A 26842-nucleotide genomic window follows, 5' to 3' on the forward strand; every position below is an offset into this window, starting at 1 on the left:
GGTCTTCTTGGAAGTATGCTTTGGGTCGTTGTCCTGTTGAAATACGAACTTCTCTTCAAAGCCCGTCTGGATCAATGAAAACTCCAGATTTTCCCGTAGGATGTTTTTCGGTCCTTGGATTTGAAAAGTTTGTGTCCCGGGCGCGATAATTTGATTTGAAATGGTTTATGCTGATGTTTCCCCCCTATTTTTTCGGTGCCTGGTGTGCTCTCGTTTCCCTTTGTTGCCGGTGTGACTCGAGGTCGCTGATCTGTTATTAGGTTTTTGCTATGTGCATTGCTTTTGTGCACAGAGTGATTTGAAAAAGAAAAGTCTTCTTTCCTTTATTTAACGTCGGTCTCTGTTGCGCAATCTATTGCCAATCACCGACGGACATCGATTTTCATTCATTGACGGCAATCGAATGTGCAGGAAGGCAGCTTCCACACCTACGTAGGATATCGCACCCATTCACAACACACATGGGCCGGGACCAACGGCTTTACTTCCCTTCCGAAGGAAGACGTGACCAGAGATTTTTATACCTCAGAAAAATCTCACCGATCTCGGCTGTAATTGACCCCAGACCCATTGACCCCAGACCCATTGGGGTGAGAAAGCAGTGAGATCATATAGGCTTATTCTTGTGTTAAAGGCACCGCCGTCGAGTTTGAGTTTGAATAAATCCCAGATCCTGTCATAGTAGGGAGGTTTATATTGATTTGTGAAACTTAACATCGTCTAACGTGAAGTTTACCGACCCGAAAATAATAATAAAAAAAAATATTCGGTACGTTTTTATTTTTCTAAAAATATTAGGAAAAATTATCAAAAATCCAAGAAAAACAATTTCTTTCTTAGATTTTTGTCAAAAATTACATATAAAAATATATTTTCTATCTCTTCATGAAAAAAAAATTGGACTCTCAGCAAAACCAAACAGTCGATGTTTTGTGGTTTTTTGAGTCCAACTTTTTGCCATAATGACTTATAAAAAATGTTTTTGAAAGTAATTTTCTTTGAAAAATTAAATAAAGTCATTTTTTCAGACTGTTGATGTGATATGAGGGGCTTAGTGGCCTTAGCGACCATTTTTGCTTACTGAGTAGAACATTATGAGTTTAATCTCAAGCCCCTCCTCATTCAAGATTCGTCAATAGCTTTATTTACTAATGTGAATACAAAGGAGCTCGTTTGCTTAATGCCAAATATTTTTGCTTACTGAGCAGAATATCGTGGGTTCAGGCCCAAGCTCCTTTGCGTTATATGATCGTTAGGACATCAATTTTTCACCCCTTTCTAGCTCGAAACCTGGCTACATCCTTGGCTCACAGTTCTGAATGTCCGATCGAAACCAGGTTTCGGTAAAAACCAAAACATCGTAGTGGCATGTTCAAAGCATTAAGCGGAGGTCGGTTGTTTTCGTTCGTAAACCTCCCATGTTTTGGTAGTAAATGGTGAAGACATGATCCGTTTGGCTGCGAGGGTGTGTGCATGCTGACATCGCTAGATGATGAGCTGGAAACCACGAAACTATCAGGAGGCGGATGGAACTTCGAATGAAAGCACTTGCCTGGCAGCATTCACTGAAAAACAACACTAGTTCTGCCCCATCTAGTTCGTTTTAAAAGGGATACAAATTTGAGTTATTCACAAAAGTTGTTCCTACAAATACTTCATGCATCATTTTACGGAATTATGTTGATAATTAAAGTTAGAGGTAAGTGAATGTAAAAGAATGCACGAAACGAATGTAAATGATTGTCCATGCCTGTTGAGAACTATACTTCATACAACTTAAAATGTTACGGCGTAAGAGGCATAAACAGCATACACAATTTGAGATGCACAAACTAGCAAATGTTGTTTTCCCCAAGCCCCTAGCAGTCAATTTGAATTCAGATTGGTTTGAAATTAATGCTCGAATGTCAATGTTGACGGAGAATTCCCCGAATATAATGTATTTGCTCAAAATTCCACGAAGCAACAGTCACTAACGAAATGTTAATACATACTCGCTTTACAGTTTCACGTTGACCTACTTCTGCAGCATCAAACATGACGTCTTTTTCTGTATAAGGTAGCTTTCACGCAGTAGAAGTATGAAGCTACTTCTTTCCGCTCGTTCAGTGTTGCAGCGGAAAACAACCATTGCTCGTGTGCTTGGCTTCTGTAGCCCATATTGGATACCGTAGAAACATCCTCGCCGGTAAAAGTATCACCACCCACAACGACGAGTTCATTTCCAGTAATGAGAATTGAATGGTACATTTAGTAGAAAATGCATTTTCTCATTGGGAGATTGCCGTCCCTGACGTCGCAGTACAGGTAGATTACCGTAAACCGGGGGTAAATTGATCACTGTAGCTATGAGGACTCTATCGTTCTAAATACATGGTTACTTATCATATTGAAGGTTTTGTTATTTATAAGAAAGTTTTGAAATCTAAAATTTTTAATTCTTGATATGATGTGTACAAATACATTACACAGACAAAAGTTCTGAATTTTAACTAACGCGTAAAATCTCCTCTAGTTTAATTTTGAGCAATAGTTGGCATAAACATCGAAATTGATTACAAACTTGTATACAATATTGCAGATTTATGCGATATTGCACTTAAATTTACTCCTTCGCTGTAGGCCTCCCACGATTCTTCGCCTTATTCTTAATCCGCATAGATTTGGCAATGTTACACGAGCAGCTATACATACGTCACATAGGCAATTCATTCCACTCTGCGTTGAAACCTGTGGTGGGACGTGCTTTCAAATCAGCCTACTGATTATTCTTGTATGAAATTGGTTCCAAACGTAAACAAATCCTGTAGGTTTCTTATGGCTTGTTTACGTTTGGAACCTGTTATGCGAGGTAGACGACGATTGTTCGTATTTGACAGCCACTTCCCACCTCCCTTTTTTTTTCTTTTTTTTTATACAGGGTGGAATCTGCTCCCAGATACCTGAGAAGATAACTCAGGGTGCGGGGATGGGAGAAGTAGCGCTCCCGACCCACTAAACCTTACCCTGTGCTCTTGGCCCTTGCCCTCCCCGGAACCACCCGAAAACATTACATCATGGGAGGGGGCCGGTTGCGCTATGACGCATCACACTAGTGGTGTGTCACTGACGTGCAGGGCCTTCTTCTTATTGTTCGCTGTTAATTGTTTGCCTGAGTTCTAGAGCAGACGTGATAGCCAGCCAACTGTCCACGGCAGCACAGGACAGATGTGACCGCTCACCAGCTGCGTGTGCTTAGTACTCTAAGAACCCGGTGTCACTCCTGTTTTTGCCAAACGAGGGTTTCTGCAGGGCTTATCCACCTCCTGGGACGAGCTGGATGGGGCTCCAGCGTTCCTACTCTGCTGTAGTTCGTTTAGCCGCAATATCTCTCCCTTGGGTTCGATAATTAACGTTTCCAGGGCACACCACGAGGAGGCGAACTACTTCATGCCCCCAGTACCATCACATACCCATACCTCCCCCCTTGGTTGAAACACGTTGACCATGTTTATACTAATGCACTTCTATGAGCTGATTTTGATCACTTAGAGAGAAGAAACAACGACTACAAAATTTTTTTCGGATAGTACCAACTTTTTGCGTTGATGTCCGATAGATAACACGTTGGTTAATTAGGTAAATCGATTTTTCGATTAGATTTCTCAAATAAGTCTTTTTTAGGCATAACACACACACACTATGTCCTGATTTTCCTCGTGATTTCTTGGTTTCATTTTAGCACTTTTTCTAACCATATCCATGTGTATCTTAAAAGCTGACTGGATTTGACAAGGCGATCCCGAATGAACTTGTCAAAATTATAAACAGTAGCAAACACGTTTAATTGGGACAAAGCAAGCCTGTTGCCAACTTGCACACTAAAATTATTCATTGAAAATAGAAGATAATAACTATAAGGTGGTTCAAGATACGTTTCTCAGTGAAACTGACAGCTAGAAATCTAGAGCACAAACGAAGTGACAGACGACTAACTGGCGAATAAATCAATTAAAATAATGTGGTTCACTGTAATAGAATTTTCTTAGAAGCTTGTGTCATCATCCACCAGATGGAATAGTATTTTTGTTTTGGTTTAGCTCAAAGTTGATTTTGTGTACAATCCCAAGTAACATTACAAGTTTTATCGAGGGTTTAAAGCATTCTACAATTCCAAATCATGGTCTACAGAACCCTCATAAAACCAAAATTGTTACTTGGGATGATTCTTTGACAGTGTGCAAGGAGTGTATCAGTTTGTCATTTTTTTATGCATTTCAGTTTTGAGTAGAGTGAAAGAGATAGAATTAAAACATTCTAGTACATTTGGTGAAAATGCTAGTTCAAACCAGTAGTAGTGTTGCCATGTGGTACAATCTAGTAGTAGTGGTGTTGCCATGTGGTACACTAAAAAATTGAAATAGCAGGTTAGTCACCAAAGTTTTCGAGCCGCTCCGTCTGTCATTTCGTTTGTGTCTAGAGTGTGTTAGTGATCTGGTGTTAATGGTGCTGAATGTAAACATACACAAAGCAGACATTCATATAAGAATGAATTGTTCTACTGTGATCGGTCAAAAGTTCTTGGTAAACAAAAAAGTCAGCTGATCGCAACTGTCTCGTGGACAGCCTTCTTGTAATATTTCAGGAGGAAAAGCTAAGTGGTGTCACTCCCTAATCTCCTCTCGCTACTTTTTTTTCTTCTCTGTTTCCAATGACTAAACTTCTCTTTCCTAGCCCCTACCTGTCTTATTTAAGTCGATAGATGTGTAGGTACTGCAATGATCTTACGGAAAATAATCTAAGAAAAAAAAAGTTGTCCTTGAAATCTGGATTATTTTCAATGAGGTCGCAAATGATAGGGAAAGGCCTCTACTTACTACTACCAACCGGTGGAAACTAACGATTTCAAATGGGACACTACTTGACTAGCCTATTGGTACCAAGCAAATCAATTAACGTACCCCATTCTAGTCAAAATTCTTGTACTATTAATGTTTGTTTTGATTCGTTATGAAAGTTTGACAGATAAAATGAGGGGTTATTGGATTTTTCTATGTTTTGAGGGATGAATCGATTAGCTTGGGACCGAAAATAGTACCAGAGCTGAGCCAAAAAGTTGAGCACGTTTCTTCGGGACCCACTAGTTTTAGAGTTACCTACATGCTACTACCAAAGATAAATACTAAGATGAAACTGTCGGAAGAAAAACTTTCTATTTTAGTGTCCTCTTTCACGGTCCCTTTCATCCAATGAATAGGGGTATTCAAGGTAATTTTGTGGTTTTGCTGCCCCCTCGGTAGAGATGAAATTTTGCGCTCATTTTTATCAAAACAATCACACCAAAATCAGAGATGTCCCATTTTTTAATGACTCGATTAACAACTAATCGATTATTTTTTATCCGCTTTGCTGCCATTTTTCCACCAATGAGAGTGCAGCACATGTTTGAAACGATCGATGATGATCCTCTGGAGATGTTAATGCTTATACCGGCATGATATAACCGATTACAAATATTTTACTTTTCGGTTCGTTAATCGATTAATCTATTATTCGAATGAAAATCGGCCATCACTAGATGAATGTGAAACGTCATTTCAAATTTAAGGCCGTACATAAATAATGATACAATTTGAAAGGGACCGGGGCTAATCATAAATTACGTCCTCACGGTAACTGAAATAAACACGAGTGTTCACCGGTTGCTACTACTCTTTAAAACACACAGTGGAATGATGATATTTTATGCTATTATTGGATCCTTCCCAAGTAACCATAGACACGCTATTTTCCCTTTTTGGCTATAAATGGTTTTCATCAGAACTTACAAACACTGGTTTAGCCGTTGTTCAGTTGTATAAAGCTAAAAAGGTGAAATAACGTGCCTATGGTTACTTGGGTTCCAATATTTTGTAAATGCACTCCAGCGATCACCTAATGCTCACTTTGATTATTTCAGTTTATTGATTAGGATGACGACGCGCATGTTCTGCAATAATTGAATGTTTTGCGAGGCATCTTTCATTATTTATCGAATCACCTCTAAAACTCGCGACGGACACATTATCAGCACGTTCCCGGGCTGATTCGCCAACCGGACCAGGTTCAAACTCGCCCACGGTGACGAATCTCTCAATAAAACAGAACTACACGTCCAAAATGTGGCATCCAATCTCGGGGAACCGGGCTCCCGGGAGGCAATGGCAGTCAACACCCAACAATGAAACTGAAGCTGCCTCGTAGATTTTGGAGGTTAGATTCAAGGTCAGTCGAATCACTCAAGGCAAACACAGGCAAAACACGATATATCACTAAATGATAACTTTATGGACACTTGAAACCAAATTTTAGCACACAAATTAAGTTAAGTTAAGTTTTCTTTATTAGGGAAGCTTTCGCCTCCGCAGCACACAAATTAACAAATTTAAAGCAAAAAACTACTAGGGACAGCCCTATGGGGGCTGTAACCCAATGGTGACGTAGGACTACATGGTATTCTATAATAAATGATATTTTTTAACTGCAGCAGGAGCTTGTGTTTGTGTATGCATGAGAATTTCAGCGGGGTTCTCTCTGTTTATACTCTTTAGTATGGCTATGATTGCCTTGAAAAGAACCTTTTGATATGATTTTTAGTTGGGCGGTTGGGGCCAGCCTTGATAGTTAGCTGCTTGGCCTTCGTTGCGTACTGAAGAACACGACCACTCACCACGCGGTGATTTAATAAACACCGTTTGCACAGCAAAAAAATAATTTTGATATCACATCAAAGTGGATGCACTACAATCATGTCGAAAATTTCATGTAATTTTTATGACCACATAAATAAACAAATGCAGTAAAAGCAGCGTAATGCCAGTTCATGCATTGTATTAATGATAATTTTGTCCTTTTTAGCAAGTAATATTACACCATATTTTCGACATGATTGTAGTGCATCCACTTTGACGTGATATCAAAATTATTTTTTTGCTGTGTGGTGAAACCAGATGGAATTCAACTTTGAAATCTGTGTAGGGGAAATCGCTTTTCCCAGGCAAGCGGTGATAATTTTAATTATCATAGCAACAGTTGCACATTCGTGCAATTTTCAATAGTGACATTTTGACAAATGATAAAGTCTTAAATGTTACAGATGCATAGAATTATTTCTGATCGATTGGTGATAAAATTATTGTAATTGGTTCAGGGACAGCTGAGTTATTAACGTTAAAAATCTTTCATGATTTTGTTACATGTTCCATTTTCGGTTTTCACAAAGTGTACCCCCATATAGAAATCACAGACGTAGTCCTACGTCAAAATGTTTAATTCGCTGACGAAAAATACACCTCAAAAGAAAAACACATCCGCGTACAAGCGTGGCCTACTGCGATCTCCTCACCGAAAGTTTTCAACGGGTCATCTGAAAACGCAAGCCATTTTCATCAACTTCCTCCTTGTGATCAACTAGCCCCCGACTACGGTACAAACGCTTTTTGCTTTGTGCGCTGTTGGAAGTTTTCAGTCAACTGCTGAATTCCATTAGAATGCAACATTAGGGAAACAACAATATGAACTCCCATTGCATTGGAAGATAGTATTGTACAGTGCATTATTCAATTTGCTTTTTGATACAGTGTAACGTTCGGCACCGAAACCCGGGCGGAACCAATATCCGGACACAATCCTACTTGTTCATAGCCCGTGATGTAGTGGGCGAATAGCTTTACTGTTGTGGATTGTGCATTCGTTCCCACTACGAATGTGGGAAGAGATAGATCCAAGTGAGCCCAGACCTGCCCCAACATATTTCCAGCATTGTAAACTTAAGTGGTTCTCATGTTTTCGTTGTACTTTTAGACACGAAACATAACTTTTGTGTCACTGTTCGTGAATTACAACACCAATTAATTCATGACATCAAACAATTGAGGTAACATGTCATCCTTGTACATATTGTCAAATTAGTAATTTATAGGTATAAGCAACCGGATACTGCTGCAGCACGGTACTGTGGCTGTGCTTCACTAGCAATCAGTCGGCATCAGTAGCGCCGGTCTGTATAGATTCGAAATGCAATTTGCATGAAGAATTTCCCATTTTCTCTGAAAAACTGCTGGATGTGGCTGTGGAGGTGAAATTCTTGTAGCCTGGCTGGTGTCAACTCGTTCACCTAATTGAAACAAGCTGTGATATCGAACAATTTTCATTTGTACCTAGTTCAAAAATGCAAAGCACAATTCACATTTAGTGCACAACTGGCAGTGCACGGTCTTCAATCAATTTTATTGATTCGATGCTCAAGTGTGCAAATGGAAAGATTTCATAGCTTGTGGAAGTTCGATGTGTTGCTTAACTTCGATACTTTCAAATATATTTTTGCAGATTTATCGCAGTGCAGCATAGAAAAAAGCAAAACACGCTTAAATGTGTACTCGTGTGGGAATTTAGGTTGGCACTACTCTTAAGGGAAGATGTATAAATGACGTAGCATTTCGGGATGACCAGACATGTAGAAAAATTAGCTTAAAGGGAGAAGGGGTCCAACGTTGTTGCTTTAGCAAACGTAAACAATCGTGGCATGGAAAATCATTTAATTCTTTTGCCTCAAACTTCATTCAAACAGCATTCCGCAAAATGTTGTTTAGAGCTTTAGTAGGTTTTGTTATTAGCTACTTTTGCCCATAACTCAAATCTGTATCTCTTATGCATCACGAATTAGAGCGGGCAGAATTTGTTACTGTTTTTCAGTGAATGTAAAATACATTCACTGAAAAACAGTAGTAGCCTTTGTTCGCTCTGGTTCGTCATGCATAAGAGATACGGATTTGATACGGACAAAAGTTGTAGGTAATAGCAAATCCAAGTTCCATACATCATTTTGAGGAATTCTGTTGATGAAAAAAGCTAGGGTCAAATTAATGTAAATGAAGGCACGAAATGAATTCAAATGAATTTCCATGCCTGCTTTTATGTAAATATAATTTAAGGATTGCCACGTATTTATTTGAGTTTATATTTTGTTTTGCCACCTATTTATGAATCCTATTAAGAATTATTGTTCACGTTATTTATTTATTATTTATATTTATTCATTTTGTGGAATAATTATACGCTAACTTTAATTAAATTGAAATCCCCATTAAAAACAAAACGTAAATAATAAATCCGCTAGAAAAAAAAAAAAAAAAAAAAACGTTCCGCTTGCATGCAAGCTGCCTTCCAAAATTCATTTTATCCGCCACTGGAACCGTTCGCTGGTTTGTGAGACTCGTCGTAAAGTCCAAGGTTCGAATCCGAACATTCTCTCTCGTAAGAAAAAATAAAAGGGCTGTGTCCTAGACACGACCGCAGTATGACGTAGAACTACGCCAAATTGATGTTAGCATAATCGACCGTTCATCTTACGCATGATATAATGTATTTAAATTTAATGTAATGGTTAAGGATTGACAGACATAACTACATAGGGTTGATCAATGTTGATCTATTTTGCTGTGAGCAATGTGCACTAAATTCGACATCGACTACAATAGAAACTGACACTATTTCGTCACACATTTTTTGTTGATTTGCACCTCGCAAAAAATACTTTGTTTTTTTCAGTAGCTCCATCATTACTTTTTAATTAGGTCTCTGAAGCAGATAAGAGAGTGAAGGATGCATTTTATGATAAAGCAACAGGCTGTTGTTTCCCCTTTCAGAAGACGGTACTTTCAATATTGAACAAAATGTTGGTTCATATGTAAGCGAAGTTGGGGAGGAAGGCCAAGTATTCATTCCAGAAGACGACAAGGTCAACACGGAGGTCTACATCGGGATTTTAAGTAAACATGTTCTTCCGTGGATCAAATAACAGTACGGTCCGAAGCCAAATGTTGTATTTCAACAAGATGGGGCTCCTTGCCACACCTCGAACCGCACTCAGAAGTGGTTGCAGGAACATCTTCCGTTCTGGGCGAAGGATATGTGGCCGCCATCCAGCCCCGATCATAATCTGCTGGATTACTCAATATGGCGCGTCATGAAGGCCAAGGAGTACAGCAAGCCTCAAACAAACATTGACCCGTACCTGTAGAGAAATGGATCCAGACTACATTATTAGAACCTGTCGTGCATTCCGGAAGCGTGTGGAGGCCGTAGTTGCAGCAAATGGAAACTCGATCGACGATTAACATAGTTTAAGACTCTGAGAAACATCCGCTTTTTTTTATATTTTTCACTGGTGCAAACATTATCACGCATACGGTAAGTCTGCCTAAAATAACGATCTTTAAAAATGACGTTTCAAATAGTGAATTATCCAGTTATATATGGTATGTTGCAAAATATTTGCATTTTATCGCTGCTGCACGATGAGCAGCACCGTACTTTACAGGTGGCGAAGGTGGCATTTACCACACAACGAAAATCGCTCTTATGTTCCTTGAACATCTACAATCTACGTTTAGAAAAATAAATAAATTTGAAGTAATTGGGTTCATATCCGTTCGAAAAAAAGTAGAAGGGTCTGTGCCTAGGGGCACGAACGGAAGCTTGACGTAGGACCGCTAGTGGACGGAACAAATGTGAACATTTAGTTCTTTTATTTGCTCAATCATCAATTATCTTAACTCTTTCCGTTTTTTGTTATTTATGAATTTTTAAGTTTTGTGCATTTTGGTATTAAAGTGTATTCAATTCATCCCTAACAGGATTTCCTTCCGAATTATATGAATGGGGCGGGCGGAAAGTTTCATTTGTGCAGAATATGTTTAAAAGGAGTGATTGATAGCACAAATTTGATTTTATTGGCTTTCTGGAGACTGAATATACACCCAAAGCGAATTATTTCCACTTCTCTCAAATTCTACATGGATTTTTAACACTTCCTACCAGCGTGTTCTGGAAAATGGTCGGACGATGATTAATCTCACCAATACATTCGGGCCTACAATTCCACACCTTATATAGAGACCAGGTTGAGCCTTGATAGCTAGCTGCTTGCGGGAGCTGATGACCTTGACAAATGTCCAAATAATACTCTTAACAAATTTATGGTGGTCCTGAAAAGGACCGTTTTGTAGTGATGGTTGAGTAATTCTGAGCTGGGTGTTCAACACGGATGAGGCTGTCGAGCTGTATGTTGTTTGGAGCGAGGGTGACACGCTTGGCATAGATGACTGACCCGCAGCGACTCACGAAGAGCTACTGATTCCGATCCATAGCATAGCGGTGCAGCTTCTTCCTCCTTTGATGGTTGCTTATGTGGGCTCTGCAGCTCGCTGCTTGCAGGAAGCCTTTCGTTGTTACTGGAGAACAATTTCAACACCACACGCCGAAAGCACTGCTACTGCTGCTACTAATTTCGACGACCGAACACCACCACACAGTGGTGTTGTCGTTGGTAGCGTGTGGTTCTGAGTATGGCGATGAGTGTGCAAAATATTACGCAATTCCATCCTCCCTATTCGCACGCGCCCGAGGATCAGAGGCGAATGCCACTTCGACTTGTTTCGTCTACTTACTACTCTCTGACGACTGTGCTGGGGAAGCAGCACATGCATTTTTTTTATCCATTTCGTTTATTTGGAAGGCTCAATCGCGTTAGCTTTACGGAGCCGATAATTCATTGTTCACTGTTTGTAACAAAATTCACTTAATTCTATGTCTAGTAGGAGTTGGGCCGATTACTCGCGGCTTACTCGAGGTTAGAGGGGTACATTGTTGAAGGATAGGATCAGGGGAGGAGCTTGGGGTAGGGTTTCGTTGTCTCATCAGAGCGTTGTCGCCAGTATGACTAGTAGTGCTGTTCTAGCTTCGTCTGGAGTTCGACCGGCTATGGTGACCAGTGGGCGACGATGAGACTCATCGAGACGGGGGGACAAGACAAACAAAAACTAATAAAGAGAGACAAAAGACAAAGGAATTAAATTCTTATACTAGACATTTGAAGAAACACATAAACGGACTGCATATAGCAGACATCGCGAGTTGCCAACAAGTCTCTGATAGGAACATAGGGTTGTCTTCCTTGGGCCTCGAGGGTATTCAAAAGTCGCTCTCTGGCGGCGTCATTATCCGTACATTGCCAAACTGCGTGTTCGATGTCATCGTAACCGTTTCCACACTGACAGATGTTGCTGTCCACGAGGTTTATTCTATTGAGATGAGCATCTAGCGAGTAGTGGTTGGACATAAGTCTACTCATCACCCGAATGAAGTCACGACTTAAGCCCAAGCCTTTAAACCACGCTCTCGAAGAAACATTAGGAATAATTGAATGTAACCACCGTCCAAGATTTCCAGTGTCCCAATCGGTTTGCCAACTCGAAAGGGTACTCTGACGCACTAAATGGTAAAATTCATCGTGTGAAATTTGCCTGTCATATAATTCGCCTTCCTGCGCGCCCACCTTTGCGAGAGAGTCCGCCTTCTCATTGCCTGGGATTGAGCAATGTGAGGGGACCCATACAAAGGTAATCATATATGATCTTTCGACCAGCACACACATCTGCTCCCTTACCTTTGAAAGGAAATAAGATGAGTGCCTACCTTGTTTCATCGACCGAATAGCCTCAATCGAACTGAGACTATCCGTGAAGATGAAGTAATGGTCTGCGGGCATGTTGGAAATCATCCCCAATGCGAAGTTGATTGCTGCCAGCTCAGCAACAAAAACGGAACAAGGTTCCTGAAGTTTGCGGAAGACGCTAGAGTTTTCATTGAAGACACCGAAGCCAGTGGATCCATTGAGACGGGACCCGTCTGTAAAATATCTTTTCATGCAATTGACTTGTTGGTACTTTTCAGTAAAAATACGCGGAATAATAATAGGTCGAAGTTGATCGGGAATCCCATGAGTTGCTTGTTTCATGGTCAGATCATATTCAATTGAGGAACTGCGATTGGTGAAGTGAACACGGTCTGGAGTATAACAAGGAAGACACATATCCGACGATATGTAGTGGTGGTAGATTCTCATAAATCGAGATTGTGTGTTCAGCCCAAGAATTTCTTCAAAATTTGCAATTATAAGTGTGTTCGTCACTCCGCATTTGATTAGTATTCTGAGAGAGAGCTCCCAGAAACGGTTCTGGAGGGGTGTTACTCCTGCCAGAACCTCGAGACTCATGTTATGCGTTGAGTGCATACAGCCAAGGGCAATACGCAGACAACGATATTGAATTCGTTCCAATTTTATTAGGTGACTTTTTCTTGCCGAGAGAAAGCAGAAAGAGCCGTACTCTAGAACAGAGAGAATAGTTGTTTTATAAAGCGTTATGAGGTCTCCTGGATGAGCACCCCACCATGTGCTGCAAATTGAACGGAGAAAGTTGATCCTCTGCTGACATTTTTGCTTCAAATACGTAATATGGGTATTCCAAGTGCACTTTGAATCAAACCAGACCCCAAGGTACTTGAAAGACAATGATTGGGTAATGTTTCTGCCCAAAAGATTAAGCTCCATTTGGGCTGGGTACCGCTTTCGAGTAAACACTACCAGTTCAGTTTTCTGCGGCGAGAATTCGATCCCTAGATTCATAGCCCAAGAAGACAAGTTATCTAAGGAATTTTGCAATGGTCCTTGCAAGTCCACGGCATGTGGACCTCTTACGGAAACCACACCGTCATCTGCAAGTTGTCTTAGCGTGCATTGTTCTGCCAAACAGTTGTCGATATCTTTGACATAAAAGTTATAAAGAAGAGGGCTGAGACATGAGCCTTGGGGCAGACCCATGTAGCTAATTCTGGAAGTTGTCAGTTGTCCAAGGGAAAAGTTCATTTGCTTTTCTGACAACAAATTGTACAAGAAATTATTTAAAATTCCAGGAAGTCCACATCTGTGCAGATTGTCTGACAGAATTTCAATGGAAACTGAATCAAAAGCCCCCTTAATGTCCAAGAATACTGAAGCCAATTGCTCCTTGTGTGCAAAGGCCAGTTGAATATCTGTGGAAAGCAGCGCTAGACAATCGTTTGTTCCTTTGCTCTTGCGGAACCCAAACTGTGTATTTGATAGCAAGTTATTTGATTCGACCCAGTGATCGAGTCTCCGAAGGATCATTTTCTCCAACAATTTCCTAATGCACGAAAGCATAGCAATCGGACGGTATGAGTTATGGTCAGACGCTGATTTGCCAGGTTTTTTAATGGCTATTACTTTGACCTGTCTCCATTCAGGCGGTACAATGTTGTTTTCTAGCAAGGAATTGAATAAATCTAGCAAGCGTCTTTTAGCGATATCTGGGAGATTTTTCAGAAGATTGAATTTAATCATATCGCTTCCCGGTGAGGAGTTGTTCGATGAAAGAAGAGCCATAGAGAAATCCAGCATTGAGAATGGTCTATCCAGAGAGCCGCCGCTAGGAGACGCTTCTCGAAGAATATTTTGTGCTGGAACTGAGTCCGGACAGACCTTTTTAGCGAAATCGAATATCCATCGGTTGGAGTATTCTTCACTCTCATTAAAAGATGAGCGGTTACGCATGTTGCGAGCCACCCTCCACAAGGTGTTCATTGAGGTTTCTCGTGAGAGTCCCTCGACGAAATTGCGCCAATAACCGCGTTTTTTTGCTTTGATTAATTGTTTCAGCTTTGTCTCAAGCTTTGCATATTCCTCGAAGTAAGTGGAGGTTTTGTGTCTACGAAAAGCTTTGAAAGCATCAGATTTTTCTACATACAATTTTGTGCATTCTTCGTCCCAACCAGGTGTGGCTGGTCTCCTTTTAAAGGGTGCACTTGGAACTTTTCTTTTTTGTGCTTCCAGTGAGCTTTTGTAAATCAAATCAGCTAGGAATCGATATTCTTCCAATGGTGGAAGCGCATCTATTGATTCGACACCGATTGTCACCGCCGTTGCATATTTCTGCCAGTCGATGTTCCTTGTAAGATCAAATGGAACTCGAGATGGTTCTGCAGATTGAGGGGCACACTTAATTGAAATGATGATTGGCAAATGATCGCTACCATGGGGATCATTGATAACCTTCCACAGACAATCCAATGATAGTGATCTTGAACACAAAGATATGTCGAGTCGGCTTTCTCGAGCCGGAGGTTTAGCTATACGTGTCACCAGTGTTCAAAATAGTCAAGTTGAAATCGTCACATAAATCGTAAAAAAATTGCCGCTCTATTGTCATCGTATAGATCGCCCCACCCAGTACCATGGGAGTTCATATCACCCAGAATTAATACTGGGGATGGAAGAATCGAAACTAGATTCCAGAGTTGACTACGGCTAATGGAGGTTCTTGGTGGAACGTATACTGAAGCTATGCAAAGATCTTTGTTCTTCACATTTATTTGGCAAGCAACGATTTCGACGCCGGATAGAGCAGGAAGGGAAATTTTGTAGCAAGGGTAGCACTTTTTGATCCCTAAAAGTACTCCTCCATAAGAATCGTCTCTATCCAGGCGTATAATGTTAAAATCGTGGAAGTTGAGTTCTTTATCGGAAGAAAGCCATGTTTCACAGAGAGCAAATATATCACAATCAGAATTGTGAAGTAAAAATTTGAACGAGTCTAGTTTAGGCACTAGACTACGGCAGTTCCACTGTAGCACAGTGATCATATCTTCAACCTCGTTCGACGAATTATCCATCGAAAGATATGATTGATGCAAGGAGGGGCCATGAAACAGTCAATTGCTTAAGATATGATTCTAACGTTGGAAGCAAGGCAGAAACTAAGCTTCTTAGAGGGTCTTGTATGTTGAACATGTTTAATATGAATTCCACAATGTCCGAAAAAGCTAGCAAACCTCGTTCGGACTTGGATTTCTTTTGAGAAGTTTGAGGAGCAGCTTTTTTAATTTTTTTATCTTTGTTGGGCAATGGCGGAAAATTCTTGCTGCATCCAGGGATTGGATCAGCAGGAGCCTTCGGTTTTGTTTTTTCATCCCCATTACCCTGGGAATTTGGCAATCTTCTGGAGGTGATTTTAGTTTTCTTACGGCGCACTTTCGGGGAGGGGCATTTTCTTTTTGAGGATCCGTCCATTTTTGAAGGTGCGTGTACCACCGTAGAATCACCTTCATCCGATGAGTCAGAGTCCGATTCTTCAGCTGACAAAATCGAAAATTGGTTTGCATCTTGGACGGCTGATGCTGCCTTCACCATTTGCGCATAAGTCTGCTTGGAGCGTCCAGAGATTGAACGCTGCACTTTATCGGAGTGCTGCTTGTACATCGGGCACTCCTGCAAGGGGTGAGGATTCTCGCCACAATATGCGCATTTTACTGATTCTTTGTGGCAAGAATCCTCTTTGTGGTTTTCACCACATTTGCCACAACGAGTTTTGTTGCCGCAATGGCTGGCCGAGTGTCCCAGCCTTTTGCAGTTGGTACAATTATATACCCTCTGTACAAACAGCCGCATCGGAAAAAAAGCACCATCAATTTTAACAAAGTTTGGGAGAACTGAACCTGCGAAAGTCACCCGGAACGAGTCTGAATGTTTATAAACTTTTTTACCGTCTAGCAAAGATGCTGAATGCAGTTGCCTTACATCCAGTATCTTCACTAGCGCGGTAGCGAATGTCGAGTTTTTAAAAGTTCCCGAGGCATGTTTCAAGTCCTCGACAGTCAGACTCGCGTCGGAGACCACGCCTTCTATCTCCACATCTCGAGAAGGGATGTAGATGTTGTACTCAACACTAAAAAGCTCGTGTTCAGCAATTTTATTTGCCACATCATAAGTCGGTGCTTCTACACGCAGTTTGTTGAATCTTTCTTTGTGTACCGAGATTCCCTCGTAATGTCGAGAGTTTTCAAAGGTTTATTTTTGGGCCGAAAAAAGACAACCCATGGTCCTTTCGAAGACGGTTCATAGTATCTGGTTCGCGTAACGTAGGCATCGGAAGATGCCATAAGTGTTGCGCAAAAGCGGTGCGCAACCACTTAAGAAGGAAAAAAAAAAATTAAAACCTTCACTAATTAATTAATTTTAATTACTAGTAATTAAATTTTTTGCCCGACGTACGAACAAATCAAAAAGAAAAAAAAAATCGAAACAAAAAAAAAAAAACTTATATCTACTTGCAAAAAGTTGTCTCACTATGACCCATACTCCCCTACCAGGGGTGAGAGACAGAGTCACGCGCCACGAGGCAAAATTAAACTACAATAGGGAGGCAATGGACTTGCAAAATGTATTGTCTAATACTTATGCCGGTTGTAAACAACCTATCAGCCGGTGCAGCTAGATCGTCCGTTTGCTGCTGCTGGTGGTGATGGTTGGTGTTGGTGGGTTGGCACGATGATGATACGATGAAATGATGGGCTCGCCGTTACCTCCGGTTATGGATTACCGGGATGGGTTAAAGATGGATGGCAACTCCAAGGGGCTCGGCCCATGGAATTCCACTTCCTCTGTTGCACACTGGTCACTTGGGGCACCCAATGGGGGGTGAAAAAACCGCTCGGGCGGAAAAAAAAACACCGAAAAAACTTGATGCCGCGCGACTGAGACCGGGACGTTGTTAACCGACTGAGTGCTCAACTAGGAATGTTGCAGCACATGCATGTAGGTTATTGGTGGATTTGTTAGTTAATTCGATGCTTTTGGACAATCCTGAACATTTACCAGTTTTTCAATAGTTTCTTGTGGAAAATCAACATTCAAAAGCATTGTTCTCAATGCTGAGCCATATTTCTGATCGATTGGTGATAAAATTATTGAAATTGGACCAGGGGCAGCTGAGTTATTAACGTTCAAAATCTTTCTTAATTTGTTACATGTTCCATTTTCGGTTTTCACAAAGTGTACCCCCATATAGAAATCAAAGACGTAGTCCTACGTCAAAAGAGGTTAAGTGCAGGTTATGCTTAGTAGAATGAAAATTAGATCAACAATCTTATTACCAATTGAATTTACCAAAACTGCTGTCTATTCTCCACACCAAGCAGATACTTTGAAATTGAGTGTCCATAGATACCCTCAAGGAGGAGTTATGTCACCACTTTTGTGGAATCTCGATACAGATACGCTGTTGAGGGAACAGCGGTTTTCCTACCTATGGTTTAGTTGACGACTATCTCGTTACGATAGTTGGTTAGTGCATACGCACTTTATACATCAATTACAGAACGCTCTTAGAGTAGTTAAACGTTGGTTTCACCATGATGGTCATTTGGTTAATCCAAACAGAACATCTACTGTCTTATTTTCTAAGTTTTGTTTGGCTGTGAGGCCGATGTGAGTAGTCAAGCTAAATTGAATTCAGAGTCAAAAAAGCATGCATGGCCTTTGGCCAGTACAGAACAACCATTGGAAAAAACTGGGGCCTAAAATCTTAGTACATAAAATGGACTTACACAACAGTTATGCGATCAATATTGGCCTAGATGTTTTGCGTAGTGGCAGAAAGGAGAGGTAAGAACAGTTCAGACAAAATTGAGCCATCTCCAACGGATGTACCTCATGGCTTTGTCTAGAGAACACTGTACAACTTCTACTGTTGCAATCTAAGCTTTATTCAATGTGACACCACTATACATATATATTACCCGTCATAAGAACTCGCATAGAAAAGTATTGCAACACTTATTGGAATGATGCATCAATCCCTAGAACGTTCAGCTGAAAAACGTGCTAAATACGCTTGGGGAAGATAGAATTTGTGTCTTTGGAACTTGAAAAAGTACTGATTCACTTCAGACAAGTTCGAACTCACTTCGTAAAATACTAAAGCATTTCATAAAACAACTTCTAAAAGAACTGAATCACTTCAGAAATATTTGGAATCACATTGGAAAACACTGAATAACTTCAGAAATGTCCAAAGTCTCTAATCACTTCACAAACGATCGAAATCATTTCGAAAAGTACTGAAGCACTTCAGCAATATTCTTTACCACTTCGGAAAGTACTGAATCATTGAATAATAATCGGAATCCCTTCTAAAATTATTGAATCAGTGCAAAAATGTTCGGCGCCACTTTGAAAAGAACTAAATCACAAAGAAATTTTTTAAATCACTTCGGATAGCTCTGAACCACTTCAAAATCACTTCTAAAAGAACTGAATGATTCTGATTTTATTCGTTTTTGGAACTTGAAAAGGTACTGATTCACTTCAAAAAAGTTCTATATGACTTGATGAGTTCAAATTTAACGATTTTTTATCCCTAATCATGCATATCAGGGGCCGCAAGTGAGTTCAAATTTATTATTTTTCAATTATTTTCTGAATATGACTACTAGGGGCGCAGGTCATTTCAAATTTCAAGGTTTTTATCACTTTTTTGTCATCTATTTATTTATTTTTTCTTCAACCAACGTAGACTAGTACATATTCGAATACAGTTTTGTTTTCTTAAATTTATTTATTAATTTAGTCAACTTTGGACAAAAGCTTAAAAGTATAATTTTGTCTTTAATAAAAATTAAGCAGTGTCAGCTTTCCTATGGGGTAAAAATATTATTTTAGTTTATGCCGAGACATTGTAGAGTCAATGGTTTCGCAGTATTGATTGTAAGAGGCCATCATGCGGTTTAATGGCCCATACTTTGCATAATTTGTGCGATGCTGTTTTATGGCAAATAAATTTCGATTTCGGAGTAGGTAGGTGCATGGAAACTTAATTTTGATAAAACTTCTGTGGAGTCAATGCGCTGCGAAACGATATCGTTTACAAATGAAACCGTTGCATATTCACGACGCTCTTTTAATGTTTGTATGTTTATAAGCATGCAGCGTGCTTCATATGATGGAAGAGGAAATGATGTCCAACCTAATTTACGAAGAGCGTTTAATAGAAAATGTTTTTGTACGGATTCTAATCTTTCTTCGTGCGTGATTGAAAAAGGAGACCATACAATGCTGCAATATTCCAGTATTGACCTCACATAGGCGATATATAGTGTTTTAATTGTGTATGGGTCCTGAAAGTTATAGCAAAAGCGCTTGATAAAGCCTAGCATGTTATTTGCCCTGTGAATAATTGTGTTGTAATGGTCTATGATAGTTAGTATAGAGTCTAAGATAATTCCTAAATCCCTAACTCTTTCACATTTTTCTACATTTTGATTTCCTAGTGCAATTGAAATATTTGAAGTTGTTCTTTTCCTGCTAAATCATATTAAGTTGCATTTTTTACATTCAATTCTAGTAGACTTTTTTGCACCATATGTAGAATACGTGTATTTCATTCCGGAATATATTGATGTCTTCTTCATTTCTTATTTCCAAAAAGAGCTTCATGTCGTCGGCATAAATAAGCAATTTAAGTTTTTTTTTAGAATGAAAGAAATGTAGTTTACGTGTAGAATAAAAAGAAGAGGTCCAAATGAGAGCCTTGGGGGACGCCTGAAGTTACTTGAATTGGACTCGATTTCTTTCCGTTGAATTTAATAATTTGTTGGCGGTTAGTTAAATATGATTCAAGCCATTTTAGGAGCCCTGACTGAATTCCATTTTTTTGCAATTTAAAAAGTAGCATTGGTATGTCTATGCGGTCAAATGCCTTGCTAAAGTCTGTATAGAGAGCTTCTACGTGGTTCCCATTGCATCCATTGCATTCAATGAATCTTCTATTAATTCAAGTAAATTTGTCGAGGTCGAGCGACCCTTGAAAAAGCCGTGTTGCATGTCAGTAATTCTATTTTTGATTTGGAGAATTAATTTTTCGTTGACAATTGCCTCGAAAAGTTTAGAAATGCAAGAGATAATGGCTATACCACGATAATTACGTACGTCAGATTTTCGGCCAGATTTAAAGATAGGCACTAGGAATGAGCTTTTCTAAGTTTTTGGGTAGGTTCCAAATTCCAGGGACATATTAAAAATCCAGAACAATGGAGCAGTGAGTGCCATTGCTAGACATTTAATAAATACTGGAGGAATTCCGTCAGGTCCAGGACCTTTTGAGGCATCTAAATTTTTTAAAGCCTGCGAAATATCTTGCACTTGAAGTTGATTGAGGCCAATGTCCTTTGAAAATTCTGGAAAAAATGCAAAATCATCGCGGTCGCGATCTTCTTCAGAAAATGTCGTATGGATTTCTTGAAAAAAATTTGCAAATAGATTGCAGTTTTTTCCGAGCTATCACCGACATTTTCGTCGAGATGCATTATTGAAGGAAAATTGTCAGATTTTTGTTTTTATATATAATTTCTCCCAGTTTCGATTAGTCATACGGGACCCAAGTCTCATCCCACCTCAAAGTTGTCAAGGTTATCACGCCGTGATACTCCTTTATCCGCTGATTTGCTGCAGGACTAAGTGCTAAGCCGTCCGAAGCGGTTATGAGCAGAGGCAGGAAAGCATAATGATGTGCAACCAAGTGGTACTCGTTTATGATGACTGGGTTTGGGGAAAACGTTTATTTCATGAAAACAGTGATAAAATTATTATTCGCGCATTTTTCAAAAGTGTTTTGATTAAAAATTGGAAAAGTATTTATTTCAGTAGATTTGTTAAGTAATATCCTATCGATTGGCGTATTTGGATTTTAATTTACATGACAAAGTTACAAGCGTTCAAAACCTAACACTATTTAACCACACATATTTTTTTATTTGCATCCCAGTATAGTCGACAAAGACGTAGTTCTACGTAAAAAAATCAATCGAACCAGAAATATATTGAAGCGAGACAGTTTATTCAAACGGTATGAGCTAGAAAGAGATAGAGTGTTCAATCGGCTGAAGATCGTAGTTGATGAGATTTGGCCACGAAGACTACGATCACGATTTGATCTGAGGGTTTTCCGAATGTGCACTTGTCCATTTTGACCTGGATCGTGGAAGTGGCGAGAGTGCGTGAAATAGTTTTCTTGTGTCTTAAAGTTCAGCAGTTAGGTCAAAGTTGACGTGCGGTAAATTTGTGTGTGTGCGTTCGTGTAGAGAAAAGGTAATTCGTGGATAATTGTTTTGTGTGGATATTTTTTGTTAACGCGTCGAACAACCGTTCGACGGCTTTTAATTTAGGATTCACTTCTAGCGATACACGACCAATGCTCGGCACACCGCATCTCGAGCAAAACCGCGACTCTCGACCCCACGCTTCTGCGTCAAAAGTCCCGGATTGAGAGGAAAGCCGCAAGGAAACAAACCGTTTCGACAGAGCGGCCATTTCGCCATTTCCGCCACACGCGGTGAACACGTAAAAAACACTGACGTCCCCAACATCGTCTACAGCGCCAATTCATTTCGGCGCGCGTTCAGTACCAGCTTCGAGACCATCCATCGACTGGTAATTTCCGCAGCAGCATCGCCAATCGCCACAATACCGCCGCAAACCAGCCGGTATCTGCTTTGCCGACCAATTCATCAGGCAGCTATTTTGGTACCGTGAGTAAATCAAACAATTAACCTAACCATGCGCATGCGTTAACGACAGCACACATACACTCCACGAAAGAAGAGCTCGGTGAGTAAAAATAGCTAGCGAACATTAGAATAAATTCGCACACAGTAGGGAAACTAGAGAGGAAGAAACACGAATAATGAAAACCTAGGTAATGCAATTAAATAAACTTACTTAAATGTTTTATAGTAGTTAACCCAATACATGTTTTTCCGCTAAATGTTAAAGTTTCCCAAGTTACTTATTTTTTGGTTTCGAGAATTCTTACATTTCGCGCCGTTCTACTTTTTTGTGTGTTTATGTTATTTATTTATTTATTTATTCGTCAATCAATCAAATCGTAGACTACATATTAACATTAGGACTTATGGTCTATGACTTCCCTAATAAAAAAATACCATAAACGAATGATTACCCAAATCATAGAACTATTCCACAAACGATTTGGATGTTACCCGAAACACGTCGTTAAGCAAAATAACCATAACAATTTTATTAGGGTTCGCAGCGTTCTGAAATATATTTTTTTATTGTACGCCAGGTTAGACTGCCTGGGAAATCAGACCTAATCACGTGTCTCGATCGGCGGGGATTCTTGAATAAGTGAGTTCCTCCGGTGATGATACTAGTGAGTGTTGTTTTTCGTGAGTAGGTAGAACGACCGGTAGCATCAACTATTCTCTCGTCGCGATTGAGGCCACCTCTTTGTGTGGAGAATCTCGATCCACCGTACCGTTTGAGTCTTCTGTTTCGTTTTGAAATTAAATTTTTGGTTCTGATTGAACAAACCCGTCCTAAGGTCGGGTTTCTAGCCGGGCAAACAAGACTCAACGGACGGTCCTCCTTGGAGGTGGCGCTTAAGCCGTCCGTTTATTGAGCCAGGGAACGATTCAGAAGACCGTTAGCCATTTGTTTATGCTTATGAGAAAGTTTGAACATACTGAGAGGTAAGCACATATCATCGGTAAGAGACGTGTGTGTGAGAAAATTTGCGAAAAAATCTAAGGGCACCGGATGGATTCGAACCCACAATTCCCATTCAGTACACGGGCGCATTGCTAATTATACAACGGTGGACCTATGGTCTACGGATGTATTTGGCTAATGACATTTGAGTTTCGAATCCGTTTCCCACCTTAGTCTTTTTGCGCAAGCGTTCTCTGATACAAAAAACGTTTGTTTATGTTTCACGAAGCACCAATTTCGGTCCCCTCTCTCCTGGAGCGTATTTTTCTACATAGCTGGTCACTCTAAACTGCTACGTCATTTATGGATCTTCCATAACATGTTCGCTCTGACCTGGTAAAATCTGCTCCGTCTCATTCCGGGTGTATTTGATAAATATGCTGCAAGAATATTGACATATTTGTTTTGGAACGGCAATGTTTTTTAACTATAGTCATTACACCAGCCTTAATCACAATATTCCAAAGAGTTCAAAAGAGGTAAGAGAATTAAACAAGGACGACTAGTATCACCTCAACTTTTCAATTATTTTATACAAGATGTTCTTGATAGATACACACACTTTCAGCTAAGCATTATCCGAGACTCAGCAATCAATCACTTTTGCTGAGATCTCAGTGAAATTTATTTTTGCCAAGGCGAGCTCGGTAGAAAAAAAACTAATTGTGTAGCTTGTTTAAAACTGCCGATAATTTGCCGGTATTTGCCAATGACATATGAATAATAAGGTAATCCTGTATCGATAGGATCTGTGTTAGGAAGTGCTCCGCATAAAATTCACTGTGGAATTGTGCAATACATAGGGGAAATGGATATAATGTCAGCCCAAATGCCGCTAATTTGGGATCATTTATGAGAAATCGACTGAATTTTCAATAGCGACCAAAAATATCCGATTCCAAAAAATAAGTGCTCTGTGAGACCATAATATCTTTCATGTGGCGGCTGTTGTGTCTAATTCAGTTTACTGGTGGCTGAGAAATAAATATGTTGTTACCTACACAAACACACACAAATACATACACATACACACGGATACCTATACATTTTCCTATGTCGTCAAACTGAGTCGATTAGTGTATGACACTCGGCCCTGCGCGATTCCCAAGTGTACAAATGGTACTTTATATAATAGGTCCAACCATGATACATTTTTAGATCCAACCATGATTCAAATTCATTGCTGAATAAAAACTTTCAATTACATCCTATTTTGAAAAAAAAAAATCATTCTTCAATATTATTAGAAACAAGAAAGGTACACTTTTTCACCAAACACACATTTTTCATGTCCATATGTTATATTCATTGAAAAAAACATGACATACATTCCGACGCAGTGTGAAAATGACATAAATAGGTCCAACCATTACCCTACTATCCAAAAAATAAGAATGTCTAAATTTGCATATTGCCAATAAAATATCGGTTGCAGCTCAATTATTAAATACGGGATTAGATACGGGATTAGATACGGGATTAGATACGGGATTAGATACGGGATAAAATGTAATTGAAGGCTTCAAATTAGACCGAGGTTAGGGACATGTACCCTATCTTAATGTTTTTTCCTTGATCTTGTTTTCGAATGAGTACCAATGCCAGGTCAGGTGAGACAGCTCCCACACTTGACCCTACCTATCGACCTATCAACTCATAGACCGGGTACAACGGCTTTTACTAAGGAAGGCGTGATCAGCGATTTTATGCTTCAGAAAATCCCGGCGACGCCGACTGGGATTGAACCCAGACCTTTTGGGGTGAGAGGCAATCACACTTTTACCACCGGTGCCGCTCGAATTGTTTATTGTTTATTATTATTTTTTATCCCATCCCCGAACAAGTAACGAATGACATTAACGTTACTATAACACACACATTTTACTCAGTGTGCCGGTTGTGCCGAGAATGCCAGTCATCGGACACACATTGGTTGCTTGTAAATCATGGCATGTATGGCATCCCAGTTAATTTGACAGTTGTTTTGTTTTGAACGTTTTGTAGTAATTGTTTTGTTTTGAACGTTTTGTAGCAACAACAAAACTAGCAGTGGAATCCAAACCAAGCGACAATGATCTACAGGCACATACTGATACCGGACAAACTGACCCAGCCGGAAAATGGCGATCAAGTTCCTCCGACCGCTCAAAAACGCATCTGATGGCATTCAAAATTTACAGCCGCAGCAGAAAGCTTCTGTTGATGTTTTAATCACTGGAACGAACTCAAATTATCGAACCATCCGACGTTGCATTTTGAAAAGCAAGATTGCTAGCAATGTAGTTGATGGCAGCGTGCAGCTGGTTCTACCAGGGACCTAAAACAACTGCGAAGACTATTGCTACTTTACAACGGACACCGCGGAAGGACATTTCGAGGTGACCGTGTACCAATGCGACGAAAGTGTTCCTATTAGGTACTGCAGCGTCACGTGACGTCACAAATGAACTCAGTGTTAATCGGCTGAACCTTTTTGACAGTTCAGTGGTACTGTTTACCAGCACTTAGTCGTTTTTTCAAAAAATATATATTTTAAAATTTCCGAATTTTAACTTGAAAATTGTCGAGGAAAACGCGTTGGAAGGATGTTGCTCGTGGACATTGCAGAAGTGTGGTTTACATCAGTCCACGTAATCAGATTGAGGTTAACCCCGACCCTGTAAAACCTAATTGCTTCAGCGGTATCAACGAGGTTTCAGCAGGTGGGATTTCGAACTATTCAAACCGAAACAACTCAGCACAGATTAGTAGTGTAGAGCACGGTTCTACCTGTTTCTCATCCTTTCGTCATCTCCCATTCTCATCAAAGATGACACCATTTAATCGTTTTTTTTTAAATATCTAATAACAACAAGCACTCCCCGTGGTGGTTTGCTTGTTGAAACCCGAGAGAATGAATACCGATACCGATGAATTTGCCAAGGTCGTTGATGCAGCTTATTTAGGCAAAAATAGCAGCTCAGTTTCACGACGAACAGCTCCGATCATCCTGGTCCTGGTTGCACGAATATTATGACATTAGTCTGTACACGGCGAATGAGAACGACCCAAATTTGAGTTTAGTTCACTCATAATCGCCAAAAGTGCAGGAACTCAGCGATAAGTAAATTTGCCTCATGTTTTCCCAGGTTTTCCAGGATTTTCCAGGGAAAAATTCCCGAATTTGAGAAAAGTAAAGATTGGATTCATTCAGTCTACTGGTACTACTCCGAGAATGAATAAAATTTTCGTCAATTTCCTCATTTTCCGGCAGATTTTTTAGGTATTCCACAGGAAACCATGAGACAAATTTTACTCATCGCTGAGCTCCTGCACTTTTGGCGATTATGAGTGAACTAAACTCAAATTTGGGTCGTTCTCATTCGCCGTGTAGTGAGCTGTTCTCTCATTTTCAACGCAGTATCGATAGCCCTGCACACAAAAAATTCCACACGCCATCATCATGTGTCTCACACTTAATTTTGCGCTTATTATGAAACACATCCACTTCATGTGTGAATCTTATGCTATGAACCATGCCTGTACACTATGGATTTGAATTGTGACTTACTTGGATTCTATGTGTCTCATATGGTGATATCAATAGCTTTGCACACCATAGTTCAATATTCTACAATATTA

The sequence above is a fragment of the Ochlerotatus camptorhynchus genome, unplaced genomic scaffold (genome assembly GCF_037179485.1).
Source record: "Ochlerotatus camptorhynchus isolate MF236.1 unplaced genomic scaffold, CSIRO-AGI_Acam_v1.1 ptg000417l, whole genome shotgun sequence".
Taxonomy (NCBI): Eukaryota; Metazoa; Arthropoda; class Insecta; order Diptera; family Culicidae; genus Ochlerotatus; species Ochlerotatus camptorhynchus.